Source organism: Triturus cristatus, chromosome 5_1, assembly GCF_964204655.1.
Source record: "Triturus cristatus chromosome 5_1, aTriCri1.1, whole genome shotgun sequence".
Lineage (NCBI taxonomy): Eukaryota > Metazoa > Chordata > Amphibia > Caudata > Salamandridae > Triturus > Triturus cristatus.
Genome location: NC_140587.1, coordinates 898,535,191 through 898,553,156, shown reverse-complemented (window position 1 = coordinate 898,553,156; position 17,966 = coordinate 898,535,191).

Below are 17,966 nucleotides of genomic sequence, written 5' to 3'. Positions count from 1 at the left end.
ATGCAGAGGACTCCCAGCAGTGGCCTGCAATATGACGGGTGGGTGCATATCACTCCCAGCAGTGGACAGACATGTGAGGGGTGGCTGCAGAGGACTCCCAGCAGTGGACAGACATGTGAGGGTTGGGTGCAGAGGACTCCCAGCAGTGGACAGACATGTGAGGGGTGGGTGCAGAGGACACCCAGCAGTGGACAGACATGTGAGGGGTGGGTGCAGATGACTCCCAGCAGTGGCATGCAATATGAGGGGTGGGTGCAGAGCACACCCAGCAGTGGACAGACATGTGAGGGGTGGCTGCAGAGGACTCCCAGCAGTGGCCTGCAATATGAGGGGTGGGTGCATATCACTCCCAGCAGTGGACAGACATGTGAGGGGTGGCTGAAGAGGACTCCCAGCAGTGGACAGACATGAGAGGGGTGGGTGCAGAGGACTCCCAGCAGTGGACAGACATGTGAGGGGTGGGTGCAGAGGACTCCCAGCAGTGGACAGACGTGAGGGGTGGGTGCAGAGGACTCCCAGCAGTTGACAGACATGGGAGGGGTGGGTGCAGAGGACTCCCAGCAGTGGACATACATGTGAGGGGTGGCTGCAGAGGACTCCCAGCAGTGGACAGACATGTGAGGGGTGGGTGCAGACGACTCCCAGCAGTGGACAGACATGTGAGGGGTGGGTGCAGAGGACACCCAGCAGTGGACAAACATGTGAGGGGTGGGTGCAGAGGACATCCAGCACTGGACAGACATGTGAGGGGTGGGTGCAGAGGACTCCCAGCAGTGGACAGACATGTGAGGGGTGGGTGCATATCACTCCCAGCAGTGGACAGACATGTGAGGGGTGGCTGCAGAGGACTCCCAGCAGTGGACAGACATGTGAGGGGTGGGTGCAGAGGACTCCCAGCAGTGGACAGACATGTGAGGGTTGGGTGCAAAGGACTCCCGGCAGTGGACAGACATGTGAGGGGTGGGTGCAGAGGACTCCCAGAAGTGGACAGACATGTGAGGGGTGGGTGCAGAGTACTCCCAGCAGTGGACAGGCATGTGAGGGGTGGGTGTAGAGGACTCCCAGCAGTGGACATACATGTGAGGGGTGGCTGCAGAGGACTCCCAGCAGTGGACAGACATGTGAGGGGTGGGTGCAGACGACTCCCAGCAGTGGACAGACATGTGAGGGGTGGGTGCATATCACTCCCAGCAGTGGACAGACATGTGAGGGGTGGCTGCAGAGGACTCCCAGCAGTGGACAGACATGTGAGGGGTGGGTGCAGAGGACTCCCAGCAGTGGACAGACATGTGAGGGTTGGGTGCAAAGGACTCCCGGCAGTGGACAGACATGTGAGGGGTGGGTGCAGAGGACTCCCAGCAGTGGACAGACATGTGAGGGGTGGGTGCAGAGGACTCCCAGCAGTGGACAGACATATGAGAGGTGGGTGTAGAGGACTCCCAGCAGTGGATAGACATGTGAGGGGTGGGTGCAGAGGACTCCCAGCAGTGGACAGACATGTAAGGGGTGGGTGCAGAGGACTCCCAGCACTGGCCTGCAATATGAGGGGTGGGTGCATATCACTCCCAGCAGTGGACAGACATGTGAGAGGTGGCTGCAGAGGACTCCCAGCAGTGGACAGACAAGTGAGGGGTGGGTGCAGAGGACTCCCAGCAGTGGACAGACATGTGAGGGGTGGGTGCAGAGGACTCCCAGCAGTTGACAGACATGTGAGGGGTGGGTGCAGAGGACTCTCAGTAGTGGACAGACATGTGAGGGGTGGGTGCAGAGGACTCCCAGCAGTGGACAGACATGTGAGGGGTGGGTGCAGAGGACTCCCAGCAGTGGCCTTACATCTGAGGGGTGGGTGCAGAGGACTCCCAGCAGTGGCCTGCAATATGAGGGGTGGGTGCAAAGGACTCTCAGCAGTGGACAGACATGTGAGGGGTGGCTGCAGAGGACTCCCCGCAGTGGACAGAGACATGGGGGGTATACATCATTATAAGATGACCACAGCTCCATGGGTGTTTGTACGCATCCCTAACTGTGGACGATGATGATAGTGCCATAACAACACATCACTGACAGCAGTGTCCCACTCCCAGGAGGATGGATGTCACTCCCCCACTGCATGACACACCACATGTGGGTGTGAGGACAAATAACACATGCATGCCCACCCCTGGCGGATGCAGCACAATACACACACTGAGATCATGCCACAAGACTGTATAGTCATCTCACTCCCTTCTAAACTAAGAGAGCCAAAGGGAACACACACTGTCACTCATATACCAGGACTGATAGGAATGTGCAGGTGCTGGGCCAGCCACCAAGATGTTGTCTCACATGGAAGGACTAGGGCGGAGTTCACACAGATACAATGCCCACAATTGTGAGTCATGTGTCCAAATACCCAGCTGAAAAAGTACCATATGTGTGCTAGGCCGGGAGTACACACATGCATAGTGCTGAAAAGTGAGAATTTCCCCATGAAGGCATTTTGAAATACTCAATACACAAGTACAGTGACTAGCAAGGATGGCACAGACGATGCAGCCGGAGACATTGCTGAGCAGCCATGGCCATAGTTGAAGGGATCCGTCACCAACAAAGCAAATGTAGACACAGGTCAGCACAACAATTGTGCAACTCTTTGCAGGGAAGATGTCAGGTGCCACAGAGGAAGGAATACTCCTTGGGAGAATATCTCAAAACCCAAATAACACACACTAACAATGAATCTTTGCAGAGACCTGGTGATGGCACGCAGAAACCATGGTCCACCTCATGACCATCAGAGTAGAACATTTCTCTGAACCATAACACATTACCACTACACCAACTCTAGGAGCCTCAGCACCAACATCAATACCTGAAATGCAATAGTGTGCAAAGTAAAAATAAATGCTTTATTCAGCATAAAAATGAAAATTTTTAATGACACTTTATACAAAGGAAAATTTACAAAATGTCCCTATTTAGACAAATTAGAATTGCTTATAGACAGGGTACTATAGTTGTTGGAACAAATTATTCGGGTTTATGCAAACACTGTACACAATAAAAGCACTTTAGGAAAACTCTATGTGAGACAAAATCATTAAAAATTATCATTTATTTCCATTCATATAGTGACAAATAGACAGATACCTATAACTCCCATTACTGGGTTACAATCTATAATCCTTATAAAATTAGTTAGTTCAATACATTTAAAACACAAGAATTAAAAGTCGACGCAGCGTTTTGGTGTTGTGTGCAATATTTCACAATCTTCAGGACTAAAAAAACTGTTTATTTCATCTAAAACAAAAGAAAAAATTATCCATTTAAACATTTTTATATAAAAAAGTGCAAATTAACAAAATAAAATAACAGTGTTGCCCTATTCTTTCACAGTAACCTCTGTCTTTTGACAAAAACTACCACATTGATTATCTAAGGTAGCATTTTATGTATCTTCTAGTATTGACACTGAATCTTCTATCTCGCATATCTCTTGTAAATTACAATATGATCAAAACTGCATACCTCATCTTAAATTTGAGAGTGTGTTAGGAAGTGGAGGATGACCTTCCAGTTTTGAATTCCTGACAGGTTAAATAATTTTACCTATATTATAAACAGAAATCACTTTTAGATAGGATTAACCATTTCATTTGTTCTATTTATTTATTATATTTATTATAAACAAAGGTTGGCATACCTGAATTATATATAAAAGTCTTTCTTTTTATACCACGAGAAGCCACCAAAATTGAGTATTGTTTCCTTTTATTCCCGGACACCAGAACTACTTAAAAATAATCGGATTTTGTAGTCTCTGTTGGGAGTTAAATGAAGAACCTTGTTAGCTCAACCACCCCCTAGTGACACGTTTATGTATCTGGAATCATGCTAAAATCTCTCACCTCAGTTTCGAGAGCAGATCAGACTTTATTGTCCTGGTTATAGATTCTTTAGGATGGTAACTTTGCATCAGGTAGAAGAAGTTTCAATTTTCTTCAGTCTCATAGACTGCCTAAATATATAAGTTGCGTATCATATAATCGCTAAAATGACATATAAACACCATTATATAATTGCTATACATAGGCACTCAATGTTTTTATCTCGATTAACACCCTTAGTCCCGGGTTATTATTATTGATTGCCAAAATCCCTTGTTCTTTAAATATGCAACTTCCGGGATTTTGTCTTTGTGTATCTTTATCGTTTCTTGGATTACATTGCATATTGGTTGAGTTATCTGCAATGTGTTATATATAGGGCAAATAAAGTCAGCTAAATTAGAACAAATATTGACTATTGTTAGGGCTAAACACATAGAGCAGGGCGGGTTAAAGAAGAACGCCTCATGCATGCTAAATGCTATAATCTAGCTACAGCCTTGTGGAGTTTGTTGCCGCTTACCTCGTCACGTTAATTCGGCCTCCCTGCTCTCGTGGTACATCCAAATCGGGTTTACGAAAGGATTGCGATTTCAATTTGTTTTAAACCCGTTTAACCGGATGTGTTATTGACGTAATTTCCTGACAGATCAGCTGCTAACACTGTGTCCGTATATCTATCTTGTTTCTGAGTGACAGCGGCGGCCATTTTGTAGAGGACAAGGGCTGATGCAGGGGATAGTATAAAACAGAGGAAGCTGAGCATTAACCGCTTTTTTAGAATTTCTAATGTTGCGTATAGTTAAATCGTTATTATATTCGTCCTGTCTTAGTTGGGTTATATATATGGGAGTATATTTATGATAACGATATATAATGTTTTAATAAAACAACAGTATTTGCCACATGGGTGCTAAAGCCTTGTTTCAATCTAGAATTAAAAAATTAATTAGTCATACACGGTACATTTTATTTATTTGTCCATGCAATGGATTACAAGGTAATGCTTGAAAATAAAGGAAGCCTTAGGAAATCGAGCGGCCATCTTGGAGTGCCTGAAATGATAGACACATAATGGAGTACTTAAATTGATAATCACATAATGGTTTATCCAAGATTGAAGGAGATAGTATCCACTACTGTATTTAACCTAATCCTATAGGGCTCCAAAATTCTAGCTCGTAGTGGCCCCAGTTGGAGCGTAGGGCCACAACTGGTGGATTTCGATTACCCCTCATTCATTAATTGCTTGGCTCAAGATAAATAGAAACGAAATAGGGAAATAAGGGTAAAGCTTATTCTAAAGAAATCACAATAATCTCTCCCAGTCCTCCCTATTATTTAATCCATTTTTGTAAGTATCAAAACGTGACATGAAATATTGTTCACGTTTCTTTCTTTTTAGGGCTACATCGCCTTGTAATCCATTGCATGGACAAATACATAAAATGTACCGTGTATGACTAATTAATTTTTTAATTCTAGATTGAAACAAGGCTTTAGCACCCATGTGGCAAATACTGTTGTTGTATTAAAACATTATATATCGTTATCATAAATATACTCCCATATATATAACCCAACTAAGACAGGACGAATATAATAACGATTTAACAATACGCAACATTAGAAATTCTAAAAAAGCGGTTAATGCTCAGCTTCCTCTGTTTTATACTATCCCCTGCATCAGCCCTTGTCCTCTACAAAATGGCCGCCGCTGTCACTTAGAAACAAGATAGATATACGGACACAGTGTTAGCAGCTGATCTGTCAGGAAATGACGTCAATAACACATCCGGTTAAACGGGTTTAAAACAAATTGAAATCGCAATCCTTTCGTAAACCCGATTTGGATGTACCACGAGAGCAGGGAGGCCGAATTAACGTGACGAGGTAAGCGGCAACAAACTCCACAAGGCTGTAGCTAGATTATAGCATTTAGCATGCATGAGACGTTCTTCTTTAACCCGCCCTGCTCTATGTGTTTAGCCCTAACAATAGTCAATATTTGTTCTAATTTAGCTGACTTTATTTGCCCTATATATAACACATTGCAGATAACTCAACCAATATGCAATGTAATCCAAGAAACGATAAAGATACACAAAGACAAAAACCCGGAAGTTGCATATTTGAAGAACAAGGGATTTTGGCAATCAATAATAATGACCCGGGACTAAGGGTGTTAATCGAGATAAAAACATTGAGTGCCTATGTATAGCAATTATATAATGGTGTTTATATGTCATTTGAGCGATTATATGATACGCAACTTATATATTTAGGCAGTCTATGAGACTGAAGAAAATTGAAACTTCTTCTACCTGATGCAAAGTTACCATCCTAAAGAATCTATAACCAGGACAATAAAGTCTGATCTGCTCTCGAAACTGAGGTGAGAGATTTTAGCATGATTCCAGATACATAAACGTGTCACTAGGGGGTGGTTGATCTAACAAGGTTCTTCATTTAACTCCCAACAGAGACTACAAAATCCGATTATTTTTAAGTAGTTCTGGTGTCCGGGAATAAAAGGAAACAATACTCAATTTTGGTGGCTTCTCGTGGTATAAAAAGAAAGACTTTTATATATAATTCAGGTATGCCAACCTTTGTTTATAATAAATATAATAAATAAATAGAACAAATGAAATGGTTAATCCTATCTAAAAGTGATTTCTGTTTATAATATAGGTAAAATTATTTAACCTGTCAGGAATTCGAAACTGGAAGGTCATCCTCCACTTCCTAACACACTCTCAAATTTAAGATGAGGTATGCAGTTTTGATTATATTGTAATTTACAAGAGATATGCGAGATAGAAGATTCAGTGTCAATACTAGAAGATACATAAAATGCTACCTTAGATAATCAATGTGGTAGTTTTTGTCAAAAGACAGAGGTTACTGTGAAAGAATAGGGCAACACTGTTATTTTATTTTGTTAATTTGCACTTTTTTATATAAAAATGTTTAAATGGATAATTTTTTCTTTTGTTTTAGATGAAATAAACAGTTTTTTTAGTCCTGAAGAAGGTGAAATATTGCACACAACACCGAAACACTGCGTCGACTTTTAATTCTTGTGTTTTAAATGTATTGAACTAACTCATTTTATAAGGATTATAGATTGTAACCCAGTAATGGGCGTTATAGGTATCTGTCTATTTGTCACTATATGAATGGAAATAAATGATAATTTTTAATGATTTTGTCTCACATAGAGTTTTCCTAAAGTGCTTTTATTGTGTACAGTGTTTGCATAAACCCGAATAATTTTTTCCAACAACTATCGTACCCTGTCTATAAGCAATTCTAATTTGTCTAAATAGGGACATTTTGTAAATTTTCCATTACTTACCCCCGTCCCGTTGTGTGTTGCACATTGGGGTAGCTCCCCTCTTCAATTTCTTTACTATATACAAAGGCCAATGGCCAGTCCACAATAGAAGTCCTTGGGGGGACACATGGGCACGCGCCTCCCCTAGCTTGCCTGCACATTGGAACCCTCAGGTTCGTCGACCGGGGGGGCATCATGTGGGGATGGACCAGGCACCGCAGGGACAGGAGGGGGAAGGGCAGGTGTGGTGGGTGCAGGGGTGGACGTCTTCAAGGCAGGGGGTGGGGCAGCGGCAAAGGTGGATGTTAGCACGTCACTGCACACTGCTGCCAGGACATCCAGGTTAAGCCCTACACCGGAAGAAACACCAGGGCCAACGGAGGGGGGGTGGCTGAGGGGGGGTGGGCAAGGGATGGGGTGCAGCACCCGTGGGGGAGGGGGTGGACAGGGGGGGGGACTTGACTACCCTAGCCGGGGACTTCCTTGCCCACTTGCGGGGTGGTGTCACAGTGTGGGTGATGGCCAGCTCTTTGGGTGTCAGTTTGGCAGGGGAGCCAAGGGGAGTGCTTTTGGAGGGACCGGGTTGTGAGGCCTGCGGACTCAGACTGTGGCTGCGTGCATGTCTTTTTGCCCCAGACCCAGTGGGTGTGCCTACATCCCCCTGAGTGTGCGTGACAGGAGGTGTGTGCTTGCCCTTACTTGGTGGTGTTCTGCCTGTGTCTGATGGGGTGAGTGCTTGGGAATGTCTGGGTGTGCATGGGACAGGTATGGGAGAGGGAAGTGTGGATGGGGCTGGGGTAGGGGGGGACGAAGCGCTGCAGGAGACTCACTGCTGCCGTCAGTGAAGAGTCCATGGACCACAGAAACCTGCGTTGTTCAGACATTGATGCTGACATGCCCTCCATGAACAACACCATCTGTGTTAGCAGTGTGGTGTGGCCATGGAGGACAGTCAGCACCGATGACTGCCCAACCTGCAACTGCCGCAGTATGTCCACAGAGTCAGCACTGAGGGCAGCAGGGGTGACAGGGGCGGGGGATGCGGTGCCTGTCCTGAAGGAGACATGGGGGTGCCCTGCACTGACAGAATGGACTGGGAGGGCGGTGCTGGGAATGGAACAGGCGGGGACAGATGTCGGGCTGCTGCCAGGTGTTGTAGCAGCCTCTGCCCCCTCGATGAGGTCAGCCTTGGACCCGTCTGCATCATAGTTGGATTTGCCACCAGACAGGTCCTCTGACTGACTCCCCTCGCCCTCCGTGCCACTGGCTCCCGCAGACTCACCAGCACTGGTGGCACTGGTGCTGGGTCCCTCATCCAGGTCCGTGCCGGTGTCTCCCTCAGTTTCCAATGATGATGCTGTGGGCAAGGTGAAGATACAGAAAAACATCAGTCATCTGTAAACATCTGACACATGAGTACAAAAACAATAGGTCACAGTGCATATCAGGCAATGCATCATGAGTAACAGCTAGATTACTCCGCACATATGTAAGCCCTGTACTCCCCAGTTGGTAGACCCACCATGCCACTTGAACACAAGGAACAATAGGGCACACCAGCCCAAAACTTGAATGAGAAAACACTGAGGAGCTAGCGTCTGGAAACAGGTGAGCACAGCAATACAACAAAGTCATGCCACCTCTTGTTTACCCTGAAAGAAACAGTAGTGGTGCACCCAAGGCTAAGTAACACACCTCAATACCAAAGGTGTCCCCACACTCAGAGACCTGTAAGTACTGTGGAACACAAAACTAAAAAAACTTGGTCCCTTGGGAATCACAATACTTGACACAATTGACATGGTCAGAATGTGGGAATGTGCCATTTTGTGAACAGAACACACATGTGCCTTCATAATAGATGGCTCCCAAGGAGGTGCACACAAAACTACATGTACCCAGTCATTGAAGAAGCTGCCAGCCTTCTTTAAAAAAGCCACTGTTAGTAAGAAATGTAGTTGCAGCAAGTACATATACATGGGCCCATGGAGGGCTTGATGACTTGACACTCGTAAGTTGGTATCACCAACAACCAACAACCTACCCAATTTCCACAACACTGGGGGAACATGTAGATGTATATTCAGAAAAACAGTCTCATTAGAACAGTGCCTTCTTTAAAATTGTGCCAGTGTGTTCCCTTATAGTGTAAAGGTGGTTTGGTGTGCACTTCCTTGGGCGACATCTGTCATGCAGGCACATAATAGTTCTTAACAACAAAACATCAAACTAAAGCATAGAAAACATGAAGACCTGTTGACAAGTGTTGTGAGTGGCAAGGTACCTTGTGACTAACAACTTGAATTATGTCAGTTGTCACATGGCCATCCGTTACATGATGACACAGTTGCCAACACATCTGACCCACTGCCTGTCATGTGGAGTGGCACACATGTCCAAACACAGGACAATGCATGAGCTAATGGGCCTGCTATTGTGTTGTAAATAGTCATACCTGCACTGAGGAGACACCCCCATGGCAAGCCAGAATGTCCACACAGATGTCAGCACACAAAGACCGAACTACGTAGTATCTTGACCACACACTGGTGCAAAACATGAATGAGCAGGAATCGTGTATCTAAACAATTGACACATGCTGCAAAGCACAAACATTAAACCCTGCACAACATCACTGGGACACTGCACGTTGAGTCTCTGTCCAGCCAATTATCACACACAGGTCAGACCTGGCAAGGAGACAGAAGGTCTGGCCATGTAGGCCTCGCCCGCACAAATCCCCCATACCCAAGACAATGTTATTGAGACGGATCAAGAAGTGACACCTCTTAATCAGGCTTTACTAAAATGTGCAGCAAGACTTTCCAAATGTACTCCACATCACCTTGTGAGGCTGCTAACACATATTTCTGACACAAAAAACATTGACAGATAGTTGTGAATAGACACACAGGCACTGCCCAGTGTGAGTATGCACAAGCCAAATGGGGTCTCCCTGTCCAGTGGACACATGTAGCACACTTTGGATAAATACAAATGAGGCCAGGGAACAATGCCACAGAGGCAAACATATGCTGAACACACTGAGAATGGACACAGTGTTGGATACACACATGATTACGAGGCAAGGGTGTCTCAGGGGACTGTAGTGGGCACACTGCTCCTTGTTCCTGGAATGACCTGACTGTAACATGAGCAAGCGTCCTGGCACTATGCATATCTCCCACTCATGCACATCATGTCTGAGGCCACAACATTGTACATTTGAAACCGCACACTCCCATGTTGAGACTCATCATCAGTGCTAACAAATATGTACCCCCAACAGAGTGAACAGGACAGGGCACAGGCAAGGTATAGACACATGTCACAGACCACCCTCCCACATCATGCTGAAAGCAATGTGCACTTGGATCAACTGGCAGGCTAGATGACCATGTGCAATTGTGATTACACACAGACCAGGGGACACACGTCAAGCAGGGAAAGGGATGAATAAGAGCACCGGTTGACTTTGGGGAACAGACTATGCACTGCACATATAAACCCTGGCAGTGTATCCAGGCTACAGAGCACTTCCAAAAGCTGGGGACACACAACACAACAGACAGGTACCTACCCACTCCTTGCTGCTGTCCCTCCTGTAACTGCCTATCCAGGTCAGGGAACACCACCATCAGGACACGCATCATGTGGGTGGTCAGGCGTCGGCCCCCGCCGTGGGGGCGTGGAGGTAAGAGCCCCAGCTGGACCCGGGCGTCAGCCGAGTCACGCACCAGATGTCCTGCCACCGTTTTCTGACTTGGGCTAGGCACCGACAGCGACCCCCCGCCGCTATCACGGCCCTGACCTTCCGCTTCCAAATCACCCCCTTCTCGTAGGCAGTTACCTGTGAGGATGACAAAGTGAGACAACATCACTACAGCTGCTCCATGTCACAGAGACACACATTTGAACATCGATATGTTGAACAGGGCATAGGATGCTGCCAAGGAATCCCATCTTACTCATATCGACATTGGCCTCTGTGGAAGCCCCAATGCACTACATGGCATTGAAACTACACAGGTGGCAGGAGTGGTGCGACACACTCCCTGATCATGGCACACACTGTGCATCACATGCAACACCAGGCTGATGGACAGCACCTCAAAGCAGTTACATGCCCCAGCCCACTGACGCAACCTCAGCAGAGTACACAGACACACACAGGCACAGATCAATCACCTGCCATTGGCTACAGCGCATACATACCTCACTCTGCACATGTGCCACTTGCCTGTGGGGTGTCACCGGTGTCGGGCTAGCCCAGCAAGTCAGACACACAGCATGGCTTACTCCTCACATCAGATGGGTAGAACCGTTGCCTCCTCCATGCAGCTGTGGTGCGACACTCACCCACATGACAAGGGACCTTCACACACATCAATGTCCAGGAGGGTGTACACATCACTTGGACACACTCACCACAGCTCCCCTCAACTCATACACATCTGTGGGTACAGTCACCTGTCACACTAGGGGTGACCACTGAATCACCCCAGGACAATAGCCAAAAAATGCCACCCAGGATTTGCCAGGCTGAATGTGTCATGCACTATGCAGCGAATGTCACAGTAAGCACAATGAAAGTGAGGGGTGCACACAGGAATTACTTCATGCTCTGCATGACAGACATAAGACTTTCCCCCCCTGGGACCCACTCTAAACCTCATTGCATGTCTGTCACACCTGGACACAATGCCAGAAGTGACAGCCACGAAACAGGTGCACAGTCCAAGGTAGTGGGGTCAGCACTCACCTGCAACCCTGGTCTCCCATACAGGCTGGGGTATTGTGGGAGGAGGACATTCAGCAGGGCCTCATTCTCCTCCATGATGAATGGCTGGGCCCTCTCCACAGTCCGCGACATGGTGCCAGAGGAAGCACGGACAGCAGCAGTGTGGTCGACAGGAAAGTTGTGCAGGCAAGTGCCCTCTCATGTGTTCTGGCTGACTTATATCTGTCTTGCAGGGGGCTTTCATTTACAGGAGTACAGAGTGATTGGTCAGACTCATTTGCAACCTATGTTTCCTCCAATCCCTTTAAACATACACCAATGACACAAATTTGCATGGTTCAAATTTTGAGCATCATAGCAAGGCAAACACCACTTTGCAACATTGTAATTTTTGGCCCAACTGACTTTTCAAGGCCACATGATGGCCACATTGCAACTGAAATCTCTGTATCCATGACAACCAGCATGCATTTTGGGCCTAATACTTGTCCCCTATGTAATTTTTGAATCCCAAAAATATGTACGGTGCGTTTCACATGTACCCGTACACGTACGGCACCACTACAATAGTGATACGGACCGTACACATGCTCTAAGAGGCTGTGTATGGTCCGTATCACTATAGTAGTGGTGCCGTAGGAGGACGTGTGTGTGTAAGGTCTGTACTACGCATACTCCGACGGCACCACTACAATAGTGATACGGACTGTACAAATGCTCTGAGAGGCTGTGTACGGTCCGTATCACTATAGTAGTGGTGCCGTAGGAGTACGCACGTGTTTACGGTCCGTACCACGCGTACTCTGACTGCACCACTACAATAGTGATACGGACCGTACACACGCTCTCAGAGCGTGTGTACGGTCCGTATCACCGTGGTAGTGGTGCCGTAGGAGTACGCGTGTGTGTAAGGTCCGTACCATGCGTACTCCGACGGCACCACTACAATAGTGATACGAACCGTACACACGCTCTCAGAGCGTGTGTACGGTCCGTATCACTGTGGTAGTGGTGCTGTAGGAGTACGCGTGTGTGTACAGTCCGTACCACGTGTACTCCTACGGCACCACTACTATAGTGATACGGACCGTACACACGCTCTGAGAGCGTATGTACGGTCTGTATCACTGTGGTAGTGGTGCCGTAGGAGTACACGCGTATGTACGGTCTGTACCACGCGTACTCTGACGGCACCACTACAATAGTGATACGACCCGTACACACGCTCTCAGAGCGTGTGTACGGTCCGTATCACTGTGGTAGTGGTGCCGTCGGAGTATGCGTGTGTGTACGGTCCGTACCACGCGTACTCCTACGGCACCACTACTATAGTGATACGGACCGTACATACGCTCTGAGAGCATGTGTACGGTCCGTATCACTGTGGTAGTGGTGCCGTAGGAGTACGCGCGTGTGTATAGTCCATACCACACGTACTCCTACGGCACCACTACTATAGTGATACGGACCATACACAAGCTCTGAGAGTGTATGTATGGTCCGTACCACGCGTACTCCTACGGCACCACTACTATAGTGATACGGACCATACACACGCTCTCAGAGCGTGTGTATGGTGCGTTTCACATGCTTACACTGATGGTAGGAGGTGCACACGAAAGGAATGGAGGTCTCCGACTCGCACAAGGCTGTAAATCAAGTCATTGTCATTGCAGACTTTCATGTGCAGGGCCTAGGTGTGTCAGGCAGTGATATTGCACATGTCTCCTCATGTAGTTGCACAATTGATGTGTGATGACCTGTGTACACATGTCATGTGTGATGGGGCACTATGTGGCACACTTACCCTTCATACTTTGCACATGTGTGCCTGTAGTACAAAGATGTCAAGCACAGCATCACTGGTATGGCACAGTCACCACCACCACCCGGAACTGTCCCCTGATGCCGGGGACGTGTGTCCACTAACAACTGACATTTCACAATCACCATGCCCCGATGTGACTATGTCATGTGTGTGTCATGTGTTCCCATGAGCTTGCTGTTGCTGTTCCGTCAACTACATCTGCTGTTACTGCATCCAATATGTGTCTATGTGGAGATGGGCATGGCACACATCTATACACACCATGCCACATGTGGATTCCCATGTAAGCAGGGTCTGTATGCATCGGACATGATATTTTCACCTCAGGACATATCTGCGTCGTCTCAATGTCTGTGTTTTCTGTTTTCACGTGTACCCCTTCATGGCAATGTGTGTGATCTGTACATATGAGTTTCCATGTGACCTGTGCGTCTAGCTTGCCGTCAGCTGTCTGTATGAGATGACATCCTTCAAATGCAGCTATGTGGATGTATGTCACTCCTGTGATGTCTTTGGCTGTTCACTCAGACTGGCCCCAAGCTCATTTCAGGGCATGTCATGTAGACTTGCCAATCAATGGGTGTATCTGGCTTTTCGAAGGAGTATCACCAAGCTAGCATACGTGTCCTGGATGTATTGCACACACCAGACTCTGTATTTAGCAGATGTGTACTAGCAGTTGAGCATGTGCTCTGTTCATTGACATTGATGTTGTTATGCTCTCAATCCTCGTCATTCATCACAAATTTCTGCAGGGCACCGCCTGTCCCCCCGAACAATGCCAGACTTGGGTGCCATGAGGGAACGTGCCTGCATCCGACATTACCGATTCACTCAACAGTTGATTGAGGACTTAACCGCCAAGGTGGCACCACACCTCCAACCACGACACAGGTATCCCACTGCGATGACCCCAAAGAGGAAGGTGATGGCAGCCCTACATTTTTTTGCCACAGGTACGTTTCAATTCACCATAGCTGATGTTGGTGGCATGTCACAGACCATGTTCAGCCATGTCCTGCGTGATGTTTTGGTAGCCATGTTGGAGCACCTTGATGAATTCATCCATTTTCCGACTCCTGAGGAGTTGACAGGTGTCAAGGGTGATTTCTATGCCCTGGGAGGGATGCCCCATGTCATTGGGTCCATTGATGGGACACATGTGGCTTTGGTACCACCACAGGCACAGGAAGTAGCCTATCGCAACCGTAAACATTACCACTCTATAAATGCCCTTGTGGTGTGTCTTGCTAACATGCTGATTTCCCATGTCTGTGCATGTTTTCCAGGTTCAGCACACAATGCCTACATAATGAGACGTAGAAGGGTGCCACAAATGATGCTGCGGCTACACAACGAACAAGCATGTCTTGTTGTTGGGTATACTCTGTTTGTCCTGTGTGTTGCGGTATCTCTGGCTCTTACGGCATCTCGTGACCCACTTATTTACATGATGTTTCCATGTAGGGGACTCTGGCTATCCCAACATGCCATGGCTGATGACGCCTCTCCGCAACCCAAGGTCAGCTGCAGATCACTGGTACAACAATGCACACGGGCAGACCAGGCGAGTGATTGAGAGGACATTTGGCCTCCTGAAGAACCGATTCCGGTGCCTTCACAAGACAGGCAGGTCCCTGCCATATGCACCGACGAAGGTCTGCAAAATCTTCATTGTGTGCTGCATGCTGCACAACATGGCAGTGGAGAAGGCAGTGCCACTTATCCTGGAGCAGGATGAGCAGGAACATCCACCCGTGGAGGATGAAGGGCTTGGTCACGAGGCAAGTGATGAGGAGGAGGAGGAGGAGGATATCCGGAGTCAGCTCATACGCAACTTCTCATAATGGTGAGTCACTGGGTCTGAGTGTGCACGCTTGGAGGCTTGGGTGGCATGTGTTGCAATGTGTGTGTCCAGCTGACTGAATGCTGAGTGACTTAGATTTGTGTTCTGATGTGTCACTCAAGTGATGATGTCATTCCACACATTTTAGCAGGGACAGTTTCTTTTAAATTAGCATGGGGACAACATTGTTCCTGTTTAGTAAATGTCCATGTATGCAGAGAAAAAATATTTTCGCTGACTTCTTGTGTTTCTGTCATTCCCAGGTTCTTGCGCATGTTGTCTGCTCGTGTCATCGTTGTCCTCCTGCTATTCCTCATGAGTATTGCAACGTGTGCTGAATCAGCGTTCCATGCACGGACATGGGGAAATTTCATTTTGGGTAAGGATTGCAGCAAGGCATTTTGGGAGTGGTACGTGTTTGGAATGTGTGGTGACTGCCTCTGTGCATGTTGTGTTACCATGCATACATGTTGACTCACCATGGGGCACATAACATGTAGCATGACTCCCATGAATTGACCGTCACCCTTCGTGACAGTCATCTGTAATGGATTTAGGATTCTGATGAAGGCATCAATGTGTGTAAAACTTCCCTCTGAAACATACGGAATGCTATGGGTGGACATAGTGTGGGACATCCCCATGACGGGCTCAATGGGGAGTTGCAGCCTCTCCGTGTGTATCAGGAGGTGTTTGGCTCATCCCCTTAACTTGTGTGCCAGTTCATTTGGATTTACTACATCCGTGTTGTGAAGGGGGTGTCCAGCGTAGGTCCCACATGTTCAGTCAAATCACCTCTGAGTCTGTTCGAATTGATGCATTTCCCTCAGTGTGAGCTTGTGTAATAAAGGTGTTCCTCACCCTCCGAAGTGCCTCATCTCTGTCAAAGCAGGACTCTTGCCGCTTTGCATGCGTCATCTCTGGCATAGTTGTCAAAGATTGTGTATATGAGTGTATGTGTAGTTCGGCAACATGCATGCAGTTCTTCATGGATAATGATCTCTATTGTGCATGAAGTCCATGGTTGTGTATGCATTTGGTTAGGTTGCTCCCACCAACGGGCCGTCAACGCCTGCTGAGGGTGTGTCTACTGTGCGCAGCTCGGCCTTCTGTTTCCTGATCCTGTGTCAGTCATCTTTGGTGATTGTTCATCCATTTTCTCTGGGTGAGCCATGAGTAACCCGACACTCCTTCCTTTACATGCACCTGTTGCAGTTGTCGTTTCTGACATCCTTGTCTTTGTGTGCTACTTTTGGCCTACTTTCCAGTACATGCCGCCTGCTGCTGCGGGCCCTGCAGCAAGGGCCCACCAAGTTCCTGGATTCTGCAACTCACACGCCTCCAAGATGCTCCTCCCTTCCTCCCTCCACCCATTCATTAGTCTGTCATCAGCTTGTCTGTGCCACTGTTGCGGCCAGGCGGTGCCAAAGGCAGGACCGTCAGCTCATGCAACGTGCACATTGCACGACCCTCATGTCCTTGCATGACCCGCATCACACAACAGTCTCATGTTACAGCCAGCCTCCAAGCAATGTCCAAGCAAAAATCTACCGCCTGCTCTCAGGCATACCCTAAGTGCACACACCACACCTTCACATGCTGAGTGTGCAACTCCAACTGCCGACACAGCGCTGCCCCGCCTTCCAGGCCCTGTCACACCAACCAGGTCATGTCCCTCCTACTCCATACCGGCTCCATCCAACAGCACGCCATTGGACTCTGTTACCTCCTCAACACAACAGGCCCACACCTCACCATCATGGCAGTGACATGGATGAAAGCATCCTCAGCACACAACTTCTTCATTGACATCTCAGACGGATACAGGAGCACCCGCAGGGACGGCACTAACAATCCCGGAGGATGAATTGATATCTATTCCCAAGTACGCACTCAGGGTCACAAATCCGGTTTGGCACAAACCCCCTGCAAACCATCAGAGTAACACTCATCTACAGATCTCCAGCCCTACATCCACAATTCCGCAAAACCATCAACACGTCTCTCGTCACGCACGCCCTCACATCCACAGGATACATGTGGCTGTGGGCCAGGAACTTCTGGCTGGATGAGAATAACACCAGCATCCATCATTGGTCCATCCACATTAGCATCCACGTCTCCGACGGGCAACACACTGCCACACACCCCGCTACCAATCCCCCAAAGATGCTTGATGTAAGTCAACACAGACATGCTGTGTGGGCCACTGGAGCCAACACCACCGCCACACCCTGCAACCTCACTCACTGGATCAGCAACTGATCCAACAATCTAGCCACGTTGATGGACTTTCCTGTGACGCACATCAAAAATTAAGCCACCTGGGTCAAGGTAGA